We start from the raw sequence: 17,727 nt of genomic DNA on the forward strand, positions 1-17,727 counted from the left end.
GCTCAGTGACTAATACCTTTAAAATGTGGGTACACTTCCTTATATATTCTCTACACACATATAACCTATCAATGCAATCTCTAGTCACAGTTCTTTAAAACATCAGGATTATGGTAAATATTTAGTTTTACTTTTTTTTTGCACTTGATAGCATGCATTTTTCTGTGTCAGTGTGTATCATTTGAACACATGAGCTTTAGTGGCTGTACTGCATCAGAATGTTTGGATATATTATAAAATTATTTATTTACTTTCTCCACTGTTGATTATTTAAGTTGCTCCAGTATATTTGAAAACTTCTGTCATGAATGACATCTTAGTGAATATCTGCGTGCCCAGATTTGAGTGCATTTGTTTTCCTAAGTTCTACTTCTAGATGCAAAAGCACCACTATTTTTTTTTTTTTCAGTTTGGGAAATGTACAGAACTAAAGGAAAGACAATGTTACAAGTTACGTTTAGCATTGTGATTCTTTACAAGGATTGAGGTTCAGGGCATGATATGATGAAATAAGTTGTGATCTGGAACCCAAGGGAACTGGCTTCATGCCCAAGACTGACCTCCAGCCCCCAGGCCGCAAGAAGGGGCAGGTCTTGCTCTGTCTCATGCAGGTGAAGCATGGGACTCTTCGGAGTTCCTTATTTGGGGACCAAATTGAGCAGGGACTTTGAACATGAATGTGTGTCAGAATTACCTGGAGGAACTTGTCAGACAGAAATGTCTGGGCCCTACACCCAAGATTGCCACATTCAAAACGTCTGGCCAGAGTCTAAGTATTTGCATTTTTAATCATTCCTAGCTGTAGTGGATGTCTCTGGCCCAGGGGCCACACTTTCGAAAACAACTGAACTAGAGCATCTGTTTAGAAAAGGAACCAGGAGGGTGAGAATGCAAGGGAAATGTCTTCACTTATTTAAAACAAAATATAGATAAGAATCAAAGCAAAGCCTTTCTCAGAAAAAGTACAGAGAAAAGGATCACCAGATTCTCTCCCCTGCAGCCCAAACATGCCCGTGGGGACTTCTGCTGACTACTTGCCCCATAATGCGACATCTCCAAAATCATGTTCTTATCCTTTAATATTCTAGGCCAGAGGTGATTCCATACCCCATCTCTTGGTTCTCGGGAAAAGAGCTGAGGTAAATTTGAATTGATCAAAATTGCTTTACAGATACTAAAGGCCAGATGGAGGAGAACAAAAAACAGGAAGCAGAAAAAAGTCTAGCCTGCACAGTACAAATATGTGACAATTTTATTAGTTAATGGGCTTCAAAAAATTATAACCCTTAGGCAATGCACACCCAGTCTCTCAAAATGGCCATATTGCTGAGGTGGGTCTTTGGCAACTTCCTAGACCTTTTTACTGGTTCCTCTGCTTTCCAGAGGGAGCTTCATCCCTCCAAATGACTGGAACCACACTCCTGTTCACCTACTGCATGCTGTCTTTTGGTCACTGAGTGACTACAAGTATAGCCAATCTACTTGGTTTATCTTGAGGGACATACTTCTTTCTCTCACAAGTAGCAGGACTTGCCAGTTGATAAAGAACTGACCCAGCCTGGTTACATACCCCCAGACCCTTCTCACTATGTCTAGATAGGCAAAGCCCAAGAATGCTATAGTCACAGCATGATTCTACCATATGTGGAATGAGAATTGTACACTTACAGTAATTATGCTGCAGGACAGAGCAGATCCTGTCACAAAGTGAGTAGGAAGCTGTGCACAATTAGACTGATTAAAGGAAATGGGGACGTTCCACCAGTTCCCATACACACAGGGGGTTTTAATTACGGACTCTTGCTATGACCAAAAAGGCTGAATCTAGGGCTGATGCATAAACACAACAGGGAAAAGATGGGAGAAATAACACTTGCTGAGCACTTATTGTATTCTGTGATTGTACAAAGTAGTTTCTGGGAGAGTTATCTAAAAATAAAGTAGGCTATCTTAAAAGATAATGGCTTGCATGTTACTGGAGTAAGTCAAACCATATTCATGTTCAAGTTCCTCTTCTTCTGATCAACCTTCAGCTTACTCCCATTCCCTGGATCTTAGATTTTGAGTGATCCTGAATCATTCATTTTATATTTTCTTATCTTTCCCCTTCTACTCTTGCCCTTATAATTCATTGCAGTTAGAACAGTCATTTAAAAATGTGAACTACACAGTCTGTAGAGTGTGTGATTCTTGATCTCAGGGTCAAAAGTTCAAGCCCCAGGTTGGATGTGGAGTCTACTTAAAAAAAATAATAATTTTGTTTCAAAAAATTTTTTAATGTTTATTTTTGAGAGAGAGAGAGAGCGAGCAAGCAAGCAGGGGAGGGACAGAGAGAGAGGAAGACACAGAATCTGAAGCAAACAAGCTCCAGGCTCTGAGCTATCAGCACAGAGCCCAGTGTGAGACTCAAACTCACAAACCATGAGATCATGACCTGAGCTGAAGTCAGACCCTTAACCGACTGAGCCACCCAGGCGCCCCAATAATAATTTTTCAAATCTGAACTGCACTATACCTTACTTAAAATGCCTCAAGTATTCAAATATACTTAGAATAAAAACTAAATTCCTTAGGATGCCCACCTCTCCACTGTCATTCCTTCTACCCTCTTCCATGTTCGCCATGCTCCTAACCATAGGATTTCTTTTTGTCCCTTGACCAGGCCATACTCATGCCTTCCTCAGCCCCTTCCCCATGTGCCATGCTTGTCAGTGGTGCTCCCTCCCAGAATAATGCCAGATCCACCTCATCATTCAGATCTCCAGCTAAATGTTTCCTCTTCAGAGAAATCCATCCCAACTACCCTCTCTAAAATCTAAATGCCTCTACGTGCAAACAGTAGCTTTAAACTGATTTTCCCACTAGATTCTCTTCCCCTATTACCACTTTAAATGACTTTATTAATTGGGTTACTTGGTACTGTCTTTTTCTTTTCCCCCACAGGAATGTGTGTTCCACAATAGGAGAACCCTTGCTGATTTTATTCAAAACAGCATCTTTAGCACCTAAAATACTGTTGAGATAGAGAAAAAAGGGGAAAGGGGGGGAGGGAGGGAGGGAGGATTGTGGGAAGGGGGGAAGGGAAGAAGATACAAAAAGGAGTCAAAAGGTTTTTACCTACCTGCTTTAAGCATTTCAGTAGCTAGTACATGTCTTACAAAGTATTGTATATTTGTTTTTAATGGTTTCGTGTATGTTAAAGGTTAATAAACTTACACACAATCCAACCCAGATCCCTTCTCTTCCAACCACATTGTTATCTTTTATCACTCTGTTTTAGAGATGGAGAAAATTGAAGGACTGTGCGGTTGACTTGCCCAAGGTTGTGTGACAGAGCTTAGACAAGTTCTTTCCACTGCATCATGCTGGAATTTCTTAAACACTCCAACCAGACTTACACCTTTCCTCTAAAGAAAGCAGGAGAGAGTTCAGAGTCCTTATTTTTAAACCTGCATTAAATGGAAACCTTTGGAAGAGCAGGTGGTGGTAATGTTATGAATCTGGCTCAGCAAGGGAACACTGAGGTCATGATATTTTTCACATTTAGTAACTTCAAAAATATAGGGATGATGTAAACTTCCTAAGACTTGTTGCCAACCTAGTGATACCGGTAACTTTGGGCAGGAGGTTGTCTGATTGGTCAGGGCAAAAACATGCAAGGCCAATGGGCTCTCTCCAGTCAAGGGAGATGCTCTGGTAATGCTTTCAGATGGCTGTCTTGGATTCACATCCTGCTTACAGTAACACTAGCAAGGCTGCTTAAATTTCCTATTAGATACAAGACAAAAATATCCTATGATGCGAAGAACTTGCTAAGACCAAATAGTACCTACTTCATGGAGTTGAAAGATTTAACGAGTGAACACATCTAATAATGTGCTTCACACATACTCTGGCACTTAGTAAGTACTCATTAAATGTCACTTTTTAAAATGAATAAAAGAAAACATGTTGAAATGAGAGTGAATTTAAATGTTTGATTTCCTGAGTGACATTAGGTCATGCACCATTCAGCCTATTTTGAATTCTCCTTCAGGTAACTCATCGTCAATGGAAGAATCACAAAAGCATAGGTCAGAATTTAAGGAGACATTCATAGCATCACCTGGTTACAAATGAGGTAACTGAAACAAACACCACCATCACCAACAAGGATAGAGAGACTGAATCTGGGGAAATCAAAGACTGCAATTCATATATAGATGTATTTTTCCCCAATCTATAGCTTTCTTCTCTGTACTAGATAACAGTGTTTATCGCATTTTGCATCTGACCTATTTTTAAAACTTCCTTCTATATTAAATACTCTTATCCCTCTAAGGATAAGATATATAGCTCCACTTTTAGACGAGAGGTCCCCAGTAGGTCTGCATTCATTCTATCTATCCTACTGGAAGATCTCATAACCACACTATAGACATTTCATTACATACGGGATCAAAAATAGCAGATCATATCTAAAGATCTTCCACACCTAAAGTCCTATGATTCTATCTTCATAATGATGCTTCCAACCCAGTCATTCTTAAATGGTTCCCAAATATACAGTTTCAGATGGAAGGTAAATAGGTAAAATGGTTAATATCCAAAATGACTGTTTAAATGGCCCTTAAAAAGATAGGTATCAATCATTTAGAATTATATTTTATTCCCAAGAAAAAAGATAAATGATGAGTTTCTGTAAAGGACAAAGAATTCTAACCTTTATGGTGTGTTAAGAATAGTTCTGTTGTAAATATACCCCAAATTTGGTAGAATTACATTTTCCTTTTATTAGGAATGATTCTTAGGCTAATTCTAATTGGTAGCCTGTAGTCCACTGTTTTCTAAATAAATCTCATTGATTTGTAATCAGAACTAAGAAACGTAAAAATCATTTTGCCTTTTACTCCAGCTAAGTGCCCTTGTAGCTTTATTTATTTTTTATATAAATCAACTAAATTTTACTATTCATTTACATAGAAACTACAGGGTATTTTAACTCCATCTGATTGACCTTCAACTAGCATTTAAGCTTTAAAAGGAAAGTTAAACAATTCACTTCATCTTTGTGCTGATAGAGGTAGGAAAGGTTAGCGCTTGGGGCACCTGGGAGGCTCAGTTCGTTAAATGTCTGACTTTGGCTTCAGTCATAATCTTGCAGTTGGTGGCTTTGAGCCCCACAAAGGGCTCTGTGCTAACAGCTCAGAGCCTGTAACGTGCTTCAAATTCTGTTCCTCTCTCTCTTCCCTTCCTCTGTTCACACTCTGTCTCTATTTCTCAACTATAAATTAACATTTAAAAAAATTTTTTTAAGTTAATGCTTGCCCCAGGGCTATTAGTGAGATCATTCTCTGCAATTTATCACATCAAGGGTAGAAAAAGAAGCGTTCAATAGGTGAGGAATGAAAAACATGGGTTTGAGTCCTGGCTCTGGTGCTTTGCACAATCTCTGACTCTTAGGTCACTTCCGTTTTTTCTGAGTCCAGTGACTTGATCTGTAAAATGAGAGTGGTGTCTACTAGATAATTCACTCCCCATCATGATAAGGCAAGGATCTGTCCATAAACACCAAAAGGTTTACGAGATGGCACAATTACATTCCTTCTACACTCCCACGTGCCTAGGAATGACTTAGTAGCAGAAAATAGCTGTGTTCCTCTCAATGTGGATTTAGCTTCTTCCAACTCCAAGCAGCTGGACAAGCAAGCAGATGTATTTGTGCTACTGCAGAAGAAAATACCAAGCTGCCTGTACTCCTCAGTGTTTTGCTGAAAGATAGTTTGGGATTTTTCACTTCCACATACTAGTAGTGAAAACCCAGCCAGTCTGGTGTCTGCACGCGCAGTGCATTTCTTATGGGGATCCACTCCCTTCTTCTAGCACACAGCCAAGGAGAGTTCAAATCCTCAGCCTCTCTGACCCAACTCACTACAATAGCCTTCCAGTCTATGCTTACTTCCCCCTTCCTCTGTCTCTTCTCATCCTTGTCCCAGGTTGACCTTTCTAGAACAAAATTTTGACCACAGCCAAGATCTGCTTAAAAAGTTGATGGCTCCTGGGGTTGCCTGGGTGGCTCAGTCGGTTAAGCATCGGATTCTTGGTTTTGGCTCAGATCATGTTCTCATGGTTTTGTGGGTTTGACCCTGCATCGGGCTCCATGCTGATAGTGCAGAGACTGTTTGGGATTCTCTGTCTCCCTCTCGCAACACCCCCCCACCCCCACCCTTGAACTTCTCTGTCTCTCTAAAAATAAATGAATAAACTAAAAAAAAAGTTGATGGCTACTGATTGCCTACAGAATAAAATCTAAAATACTTAGCTTTTCTTTCACAAGGTTTGGTCCCATCCTATCTTTGCAATCTCAGTTCTTTCTCCATTCTTATTCCTACAACTCATGTCCTACCTCAAGGAAACATGTGTTCCCCATAATAACATCAAACTGTATTTATTGAGCATTCTCATGGTGGCAGGTGCTTTGACATACATTATCTCATTTAATCAAAAACTGTTTTCAAGAGAGGTTGACTAACTTGCCCAAGGGTACTCATCTTTCAGAGAGGTGAGCAGCGCTCAGACACAGGTCTGTCTCTCTCTGCTCTGTCTTGCCCATGCTCTCTTCCGGAGACATTGCACCTCCACTTCTTCTCACACACTCTTTATTCATTCTAGAACGTTCTTTCCATTTCTACCTGTTTGAACCCCACCTATTCCTTAAAGCCATCTAAAATGTTATATTTTCTGTGAATATTCTTTTTTGTTCTTCTAATGGAATAAACATCCTCTATGCTCCAGTATTTTGCTTATAGACTCACACAATATTATAAATTATAACAGATATTTGTTAAACCTGGGTATAACATACCCCAGGCCCCTATGAAATTGTGAGCTCCTGGAGGGCAATGGCCATGTTAACTCCACACCTGGCATTTAGTACAATGCCTAGAACATATGAGGTATTCATAAATATCTTGGAATGAATGAAGAATGAATAAATATTTCTCCACATGTCTAAATTTAGATCTGAGAGAGATATCGCAGAATCAATCACTGAACACTACACAGTACTAGGGGTTGGCACAGAAAGAAAACTTACAAAAGAGCATAGCTTAAATTTCAAAAATAACTAATTTGTTCTGAAAACGTTAAACAGCTTGTGATAAAACTGATTACTCGTAAAATAAACTGCAATCATTTTCTTGTACGTGACTAAAAAAAAAACTTCTACTCGTACCATGGTTAAAAATAGCCATTTTGTCTAAATTGCTCAAGCATTAGTTGTCTTCCAATCTTGGAGCAAAACAAGCTTCCAGTCTGTCTGTGAGGATAGGTGGTGATGTTTTCTTGCACGAGCTCGCATCTAGGCAGAGGAGTGGGTGCGCTCCGTAGTGAGTGCCACGTTTTTAGTTTATTACAACAGCAATAACAATCACAAAGACACAGCACATGGCCCAGTGTAAGGCTTTTGTGGAAAGCATTATCGCAGTCACCCAGCAAGACGTTTCAGATTTAGTCAGGCAAGCCTGTTTACCCACCTAGGGAAGACAATGCGTCCGCGATGTAACGCACCAAGAAGATATCATTTGTTCAAAGACTGCCAGCTATTGTAGAGAAGGTAAGTAAAGGCAAATGAGTGCCAGCAACCTGTGTTTCACCTCTTTCAGATGGCATCAAAGAGAAAGAAAGCTTTCTTTCGGGAGCATCTGTTAAAGAGGCCTCTCAGTTCCGTCCACTGTGTCACTCCTTCCCATCTCTGTGCCAGCAAGGAGAGCAAAACAGCCACCGTCTCTTATCTCTGCCTCTTATCTCTTACTTTGGGGCCAAAATAATATTCTGCAACACAAAGTGTATCATGTTACAAGTTTTACTATGAATCTAAAATAATCTCCCCTCACTGCCTAGAATAATGAAATGCGGTTTTCAAGGCCCACCTGACTTCAAGCTGAAACACCGAACCCCGTCCTATAAAATTCCTACCATACTACATTCTTCAAGACGCGCTCAATGACCACTTTCCCAAAGAAGCATACTTCCTTCAATTCAGAGGAAATCTTTTTCTGAATAGCCATATCTATGTTTTGTTTGTTTGTTTGTTTCTGTGCTTTGTATTGAGTTCCCGCTTACAGACTGTAAAAGCCCCAAGGTCAGAAAACACATCTCATTTAATTTAATTTTTGTATCTTGCAAAGCGTTAATAATGTGGCTGATAAAGCAAGTTTTTATGTTTATTGAATAAATGACTGAACACATGAGTTTTTGTTGTTTGCAGTTAAACACAAGAAGGATTGAAGCCTGGCTGCCTTTTCCTCATACAAAAATTTCTGATCTCAAAGTATAATCTCAATAAAGAAGATTTGAGTCAGGTTATACGGAAATATCATGGAGCCACGAATATTAAGAGACAAAAAATCACATCATAACAATGGACCACCTTCATGGTTCCAAAATGTGCTTTTAGAATTCTGCTGCTTCTTGGTGTTCTATCTAAATCCAATGTTATGGGTGTGCCAAGCTAGACTTGTAAAGCGCAGCCTTCTGGAATGAATTTTTCCAAAAGTTGTAAGTTTTCTTTCTGTGCTAACCCCTAGTACTGTGCAGTGTTCAGTGATTGATTTTGCTACATCTCTCTGAGATCTAAACTTAGACATGAGAATAATAAAGATAAAAGAGATATAATTATTCATTCTTCATTCCCAAAAATTCCTAGCCTTTTGTTTAAAAACAAAAAGGGGGAGCCTGGGTGACTCATTCAGTTGAGCGTCCAATTTTGGCTAAGGTCATGATCTCGTGGTTTGTGGGTCTAAGCCCCACATTGGGTTCTGTGCTGATAGCTCAGAGCTCAGAGCCTGAAGCCTGCTTCAGATTCTGTGTCTCCTTCTCTCTGTCCCTCTCCCAACTCATGCTCTGTCTCTCTCAAAAATAAATAAACATTAAAAATATTTTTTAATAAAGAAAAAGGATATGAAGAAAAAATGAGCTTCTTGTCTTGAAAATCATTAAAAGTGATGGCTGATAAATGTTTTTCAAAATGGTAATTTCTTTTCCTGTCTTTTTGAGTCTTTTGGAAGCATAGCATCCTCAGTGTTTCATGTTACAGTTGAAGAAACAGGTGCAGAGAGATTAGCTCACCCAAGTCCATAGGGCACTAAGTGGTGGAGAAACAATATGAAAGCAGGGGTTTAACTTTGGAGTTTGACATTAGACTCGTGTTATGATGTCTTGTCTAAGCTACTCTTTCTGCTGCCTCCTTCTTTAAACAAGGCTATTTATCTATTTCCTTTGCTCCTCATGGAAGTAATCTAAGAAGGAAGCTTAAGACTTTTTCCTAAACTTAAAGCCTGTTCAAGAGCCTATTACTCTGAATGTATTCTTCAATTTTAAGATATATCTTTCATATATGTGAGATTGTACTTATCTAAGATGTATGTTAATTTTGTCTAAAGAATTTAAAAAAAATTTTTTTTATGTTTTTTATTTATTTTTGAGAGACAGAGACAGCCCGAGCAGGAAAAGGTCAGAGAGAGACAGAGACACAGAATCTGAAGCAATCTCCAGGCTCTGAGCTAGCTGTCAGCACAAAGCCCGATGTGGGGCTTGAACCCACAAACTGTGACATCATGACCTAAGCTGAAGCTGGACATTTAACCAACTGAGCCACCTAGGTGCCCCTGTCTAAAATACTTTTTAAGTTGAAATAGCAACATCTTAATTTTGCAAAAACTCATTATATTTAATTCTCAAAATGAATTGCATATTGATGGGCTACTAAAAAATCAAGTGGAGTAAAGTAAAGGAAACCAGGAATTAAGGCTAAGCATGTTCCCTCATGACAGTTTCAGTAGATCTGAAAGAAAGATCCACAAAGTCCAAGACTGAAGCCCAAAACTTGTTTGTTTCAAAGAGCAGTGTTACCAGCTCTGCTTACTTATTGTCTGTTGTTTTTCTGTTTCCCAATCCAATGCTATTTGATTGTATTTTCATTGAATCTTTCCTATTACTTTTTCCAAGTTAATTTTATTGTGTCTTTCTAACTTCTCATCTTTTATGTTTGGTGACTTTCTTTCTTGGTTGGTAGTGAGAGCATTAAGAGAATCTGCTTTTGAGTATGGTTTTGCCTCCAAATTATACAAAAATTATACTAGTAACTGTCAGGTATGAATAAATGATGGTATATCTGTATGATACTATGCAACACTTAAAACACTCCTAAATGATTTCCATCATAAGTGAAAAAAGTTATAAACCATGTCATACAATACTATGTCAATTTTAATGCACTTTTATGCTTAAAATATATTTCAAAGATATTAACTGATCCTTATTTCTAAATGGTGGTATTAGAGCTGAATTTTGTTTCATCCTTATGCCTTTATTTTTTACATCTTTAAAAAACATGATTGACAGTTACAATCACTTAAAATTTTTCTATTCAATTTTCCATCAGTTTTCTAAAAGATGACTAAGATAATATTTATATATATGGACAATATTCATGAAATTAAATGAAAAGAAACACTTAAATGTGTATTATGATCTTAACACTGCAAAATTTAATTACACAGACAAAAAATTAGAAATAAACAGACTAAAATATAAACCACTGTGTTCCTAACTGGGAACTTATGAATTCATTTTATTTTCTTCAGTATTTTTCCAAATTTCTGCAATGAAATAAAATGAATTTGAGAAGAGGAAAACAAGAAAGAGATGCTATTCCTTATAAAGGCTTATAACACAAGGATTTTTTTTTTCACATGCCCACATAACCTCTAGGCTATTCAAAGAAAATTCTAGCTGCTTCTTGCTTCTTTTCCTATCTATCTCTCATTCTATTCTCCACACTGTTGATAGGTTCTTAAGAATCACTCTCTATCATTTTCTAATCATAGACTCCCATGATGGGAACTCTGCAAAGAGTTTTTACTGCCTCTGAAATAGAATTTGAAATTTTTGACATCAGCAATGAAGCTCTCTATTCTATCCTCTGAGTATGTATCTATGCTTATACTCACTTTTTCTCTAAATGTATTCTTCATTCAGGTCAAAATGAATACCACATTCAACTCTCTGCTTGCAAGAACTTGAGTCCTTGCAAAAAATAATACCATTTTTTTAATAACACCAGTCTCTACTCATATCAGAATGTGACAAAAATTTCCTAGGCCCTCCCTGATTGCCTCGGCTGAGATAAGCAACCTACTTATCCTTTTTCATACATCATATTGCCTCCAATTGCAGTCATTCATGTTAATGTACATATTAAGTCTCCAAGTAAATTATCTTAAATAGAATTCAGTACATGTATATTTCCATATTAGTTCTCTTTGAAGTTCTGTGTCTTATCCAGCTGTATGGGGTTGCCATTGCCATTCTATGGTGCGAATTTGCATACAATAGGTCCTTCACAAGAGAAGATTGGAGGGAATTATTAAATAATTATTTTATTTTCTAAATCATGCTGATCTGATATACCAGAAATCTGGGTTGTTAACTTGGTTCTCTGTTTCTGTTTTTGGATCGGCAAACAGTTGTAGATTTGAACTTCTAGACACCAGGATCGTATAATACTTCTTTGCCTGCTAGAGGGCTGTGAAGAATTGAGTCCATTCCATGAAGCCAAAACCTGACAGAAAAAGTCTCTCCGTCAGAAGTAAGGGTGACCACACAGGTGAGAGTTGACTGTATGTTTGGGGAAAGGATGCACTGGGATGTCCAGTGAGGCACCCTGAGCAAGGCAGCTTTATAAGGACAGAGGACAGAGCTGGCAGATAGAGACTAGAAAGCAGTGAGTGGTAAGTCACAAATCTAATCCTCAGGGGGTGCCTGAGTATCTCAGTCAGTTGAGCATCAGACTTAGGCTCAGATCATGATCTCACACTTAGCAGGTCTAAGCCCCAAGTTGGGCTCTGTCCTGACAGCTCAGAGCCTGCCTCAGATTCTCCACCTCCCTCTCTTTCTCTGCCCCTCTCCCATTCATGCTCCCTCTCTCAAAAATAAATATTAAGGGGTGCCTGGGTGGCTCAGTTGGTTAAGCCTCCGACTTCGGCTCAGGTCAGATCTCACGTTCGTGGGTTCGAGCCCCGCGTCAGGCTCTGTGCTGACAGCTAGCTCAGAGCCTGGAGCCTGTTTCAGATTCTGTGTCTCCCTCTCTCTCTGACCCTCCCCCTCTCATGCTCTGTCTCTTCTGTATCAAAAATAAATAAAGCATTAAAAAAATAAAAAATAATTTAAAAAAAATAAATATTAAAAACATTAAATGTTAAAACTTCAATACTCAGCAAACACACAAGTGAAGTGCTTTTGGCTATGGCTGCCTTTCATTCACATGCTCCTACAGCATGATGTCTAGGAGAGTTAGTAGTACTTGTATGACCAGTAATAATATGGTCCCTTCACATTTATTTCCCCCTTCCTTGCATATTAATAATCAGACACATGTAGCTCTCTCTAAAGTTTGGTCAAACTGTTTTCAATACTTAATGAGCTTTTCCAGTTGAAAGGGGGTCTGTCTGTTTGTAGGATTCAGAAATATCCATAAAATCTTAAAATCTTGGGGATGAGCACAGAAATAAATTACAAGGGCATTCAGTTCAAAATCTCTGACTCCAACATAGAAGGTGGTGGCTGAGTAGCACAGTGTCTTGGTCATGGTCCTCCTCGCCTGTCCCTCAGGCAGTATCTGACTCTGCAAACAGAAACTGAATGAATGGCTTTTCTAAAACTCTTGAAGACCGCGTGGAATTTCCTTGGAATCTATTCCAAAGAAATGGTAAGAGAGTGATTCTCCATGCTTCTGCACAGAAGCCAACATGAGTTCAGTACAAGATTCCAAACCCTTTGAACTCCTTGAGTCCTCTGATGTCTAGGTGGTGATAGAGGTAAAAATGGATGCCAGAGAAATCCAGTAGGTCACCAAAGACCATGAAAAAGAATGCTAGCAGCTTAACAGTAACACCTCCAAAGATACTAAAGCAGGAAAGAAAGTAGTGACAGGTATGATGTGATGAAGGCAAACCACGTTCAGAAACAGAAATGGGAGATATTCTTTGGACTTTCCTAGAAATAATGGGGAATGATTTAGAAAGGATTAAGGTCCTATTTATTAGGAGATAGCAAAATCAATTATTAATAAGTGGTAGCATTAGGCAGCTGTTAAAAGTTAAGGATTTGGAGCCAGAGAACCCGCCTTTGAAGACCACTTTTTGTCCATGTGGTAGTGAGCAAGAGATTTAACCTCCCTAAACTGTGATTTCCTCCTCTGTGACATAGGGAAGGGGGATACATGTATGGCTCTGTCTTCACTGGATTCACTAATTTACCTTGACCCACAGTGAGGTCAGCTTCACCCCTGACATCACACTCTGACCTCACTGGGTCCCTCCTAGGGAACAGGAATTATTAACCTAATTGGCCAGATCCTAAGAAGGCTATTGTGAGAATAAACAGTGTCTTTTTCTTTTTCTTTTTTTTTTTCTTTTTTTTCTTTTAGAGAGAGTGTGCTAGTGGGAGGGTGGGTGGGAGGAATGACCTGAGCTATAATCAACTGTTGAACAATCAACTGACTGAGGCACACAGGAGCTTCCCCACTTTTTAAAAAACTGTCTTAAAGTTAGATTCCATGACCCCATTTTTACCCTTGATATCTCTTTAGGAAGCTAACCATACTCTGTGCTTTTTCCTACCCCTGTGCAAGCTGAAGGCTGCGTGAAAAGACACTGGGCCTGCTTCTCCTAAGCCTCAGGCCTAAGATGTGCTCTCTTTTGTAGGCTTTCCCAGACATTAATAATATAAGCACTTTCTTTCCCATTTGGCTGCTTATCCTTTGGTGAATATACTCTTTGGCTAGGAACTCTGAAGAGGAGGGATGAATGGTAGGATTTGGACACCAAACCAGCCGCACCCTAACCACACCCAGAATGCATCACTGTGCCTTTTTATAGGATTTTGGAAGGATTAAATAAGAGAATGCATGTAAAATGCTAAACTCAGTCCCTGGCATATAGTACCCACACAATAAATGTTAATTACTGTTAATAATACACACAGATTCTAAAAATTTGCCACCAGCTATTCTTACCTGATCAGATAGCTCCCAAGTTTTGGGGAAAGTGCTATAGGGTTGAATACCTGAATGTTTGACCGATGGAAATTGAAACAAAATAGGTTGTCTTAGCTTACCGTGAATTTTCTTCCTGTGGTTTAATAAAGAAGTAAGAATTTCCTTTGAGGCACAACCACTTTCTCTTCTGGGAGAGTTCATTCTGTGGAATGTTCTAGTTATTCACACATAAGGACCTATACTTTGGCAGTTGGGTAGCCAGTACTGGTGAAGGGATACAAATGCAAATTCCTCAGACCTGCTTGGACAGATTCTGCTTAATGAGTCATCAAAGTAGGGAGTGTGCTCTATCTTCTCAAAGATTTTTCCTTTCTATATTAAATGTTCCTTTTAGATGTTTTTTCTTGCAGGACTACAGATCAGAGTTGGGAGTAAAGGATTCATATTCAGGAAAAGGATCTGGTAGAAGCAGAGAAGAGTAGACCCAAGCGATGTATTGGGAGGCTAGATGCAGAGTAGACACTCAGGAAGCTTTTGTCTCCTTGTGATGTGACTGAGTATGTAGGCTCCAGGAAGCATTGCTGGCTAATAGTCATTCCCCTTCTAGCTTTGCAATTCCCTAGCTTTGCAATCCCCTTTTACTGTTTTTGTGTCCTTGATAGATGGTTTTAAGCCTCATGCTCAAGGCTTAGGGAATGGCAGAAGAGGCTGGTCTGTGCTTAGGGGAACCAGTAAGGTAGTTCACCAAAGTGGTTATGAGGCTGTGGAGGCTATGGTGACAGCTGTGGTCTGGATAACAGAAAATGTAAGCTTTTCTAAAGAATGTCCAGAGGTACTTCTGGAGCAGGAATTTCGCCCAGCAATGCAGAGTGGGACACCCTTTATTATCTTTAGCTATAACTGAACAGGGTGATTTGAGAGGATAGAGACCTTGCACAATACAGGAGAAACCCAGAACTGAACAGCATCGACCAGCCTTTGGAGAAGTGGTCCTGTTTCTGCATCTTACTCTTTCTGAGCTTGAATATGTCCTTTTCACTCTCTAAGTTTTGGTGTCCTCCTCAGTCAAATGAAGGCCAAGGCGCATCACTTTTCAATACCTTTTGACTCTCAATACCATGGCCCACATTATTTTACATTCAATCAATCATTCAATCAAGCACTTGTGTTTGCCATGTTCAGGCACAAGAAAATACAAAGATGAATAGGACACGGTCCCTGAACTCAAGGATCTTATGTCCAAGAGAGAGAAATGTATATAGATAGATAGATAGATAGATAGATAGATAGATAGATAGATAGATGATTTACATGCATTGTAAATGTGTGTTCAGGGGGACAGTCCCAGACTGATGCTGTTGAGTATAGCTTCCTGGAGGTGACACTCTGATTCTCGAAGCAACCTCAGATTGAATCCATTTGAATCATGTACTTCTTTTCCTCAATTTTGTGAAATATGGTGAGTACAGGAGAGATCTCTTCTTGCTGATAGACTTTCTGGCACAAATACAAATTAGGGAAGAACAGATTGCTAAGTGGTCAGAGCCATGGAAATAAGTTTCATTGAGCCAGCGTAGTGATAGGCAATGAGCTGGTTTTCAGTTGACTGGAGTTCTAATTCTGATAGCCACTTGCTTTGCTGTGTAAAAATGCAGGAGATGACTCTGAACCTCATTTCCTTCACCAGTGAAAAGGAAATAATACCCTTATTTGCCCCCTCCCCACCCAGAGAGCTGTCATGAGCACCAAATGAAGTATTGGATCTGAAAGGGCTTCACAAGATACATGGGAGCTTCCTCATTGGTGGGGAATGTATTGTGAAGAGTCTGGCCCTCCTTTAAAGGCACAAGGAGAATGGCTGGTGCGTGAAGGGACCCTCACATCGGGGCAGGCAGTATTTTAGCAGAATGAGAGCCCCCATTCATCACCCAAACCAGTGGGGGATGGCAATCCTAAGACCAAATCACAGAGAATGGGATTTTCCTCCATGCATGCTCCACAGACCTATATGCCATCAGGCAGTGTGATGTGGAAAACAAGGGCAGCCGTGGGTGAAAGATAAGAAGGAAGCACAGTGTCAGCAAAGGTCAGGGTGTCGTGCATCAGTGGCCGTGACAGCTGCCCAGGCTCAGAGGGCTACAGAGCGTGATGAGGACGGCCACTGGACTGGATTCGGACACATTCCCGAGGCTTTGCATCACACACCCAGGATGGGGGTCTTTGCTCATCTAAGCTCATCGTCCTACTCAGCCTCCCTGAATGTGTGCTTTCTGATGTATCTGCTTTCCTCCCAGAAAGAATTATTCATCTGCACTCTCACAGCCCTGCCATCCACACCAGAGAGAGCTTCTGCCTCCCCGCTGGGCCAGAGGCTCTCGGACCGCAGGGTTATGAAACACCGAAGCTCTACATGCAGATTCCCTGGAAAGTGGACCAGGCTTGCCTAGCATGTGCCTCATATCCCCGTGTACCTAACACTTCACATCTCGTTAGTACATATTTGGAGAAGCAGAAAAGCATGCTGGAAAGGGGACTGCACTTTGAGCCACTTATTTCAAATCACCTGATGGAAACAGGTAGAAATTGACAACTACTAGTTACTTGCTGGTTGGTGTGCTAGGATTGGTCCCAGATTTTAAACATTTACCTAAGAGCTATTTTTACGATGGATATTGTTAATACTATATTTCAGATCAAAGAACTGAGGCAAAGAGAGGGTGGGTAACTTGCCCTGGGTCTCCCAGTGATTAAGGGTTGAAACTAGAAATCCAACCCAAATCAGGGCCCCTACACGTCCATGCCCTTGGTCCTGCCCATTTCTGAAAGACAAAGAGAAGAGGCCAAAAGGTGTCTGGGGTACATCCACAGTGCCATGACTCTTTTTAGCTATGTGCTCTGGGAGGAAATTACTTCATTTTTTTTAACTGTAAGGACTTTTTTTAATTATTATTATGTGTTTTTTTTAATGTTTTATTTCTGTTTGAGAGAGAGAGAGAGAGAGAAAGAGAGAGAGCAAGGGAGAGGCAGAGAGAGATGAGGACAAAGGATCCAAAGAGTACTCTGTGCTGACAGACAGCAGCAAGCCCAACGCAGGGCTCGAACTCACAAACCGTAAGATCAGGACTGGAGCCAAAGTCCACCACTTAACTGACTGAGCCAGCCAGGCATCCCTGTAAAGACCATTTTTATCTTACTATCCAGTGTATTTTCTCTTCCTGGAATACAGTAGGTGCTTACAAAATATTAGTTGAACTGAATTTTCAAAGACTGGTTGTTAGGAAGCTCGGATGAAATCCTGGGTTTAGAATCTGTGTTTTGAAAGACATAATGGAGGGACATCTGGGTGGCTTAGTTGAGTAAGCCTCTGACTCTTGGTTTTGGCTCAGGTCGTGCATGATCTTATGCTTGGTGAGTTCAAGCCCCATGTAGGGCTCTGCACTGACAGTGTGGAGCCTGCTTGGGATTCATGTTCTCTCTCTCTCTCTCTCTCTCTCTCTCTCTCTGCCCCTTCCCTGCTCACTCTCTCTCTCTCAAAATAAATAAATAAACATGAAAAATTTTAAGAAAAAATACATAGTCATAGTCATAATATTGTAAGGAATATATTATTGTACTATTATATATATACAATGTGCATGTATACAGATAAGTATATGTGTCGTAACTATATTCAAGGACTATAGCAAAAC

Source organism: Suricata suricatta, chromosome 5, assembly GCF_006229205.1.
Source record: "Suricata suricatta isolate VVHF042 chromosome 5, meerkat_22Aug2017_6uvM2_HiC, whole genome shotgun sequence".
NCBI lineage: Eukaryota > Metazoa > Chordata > Mammalia > Carnivora > Herpestidae > Suricata > Suricata suricatta.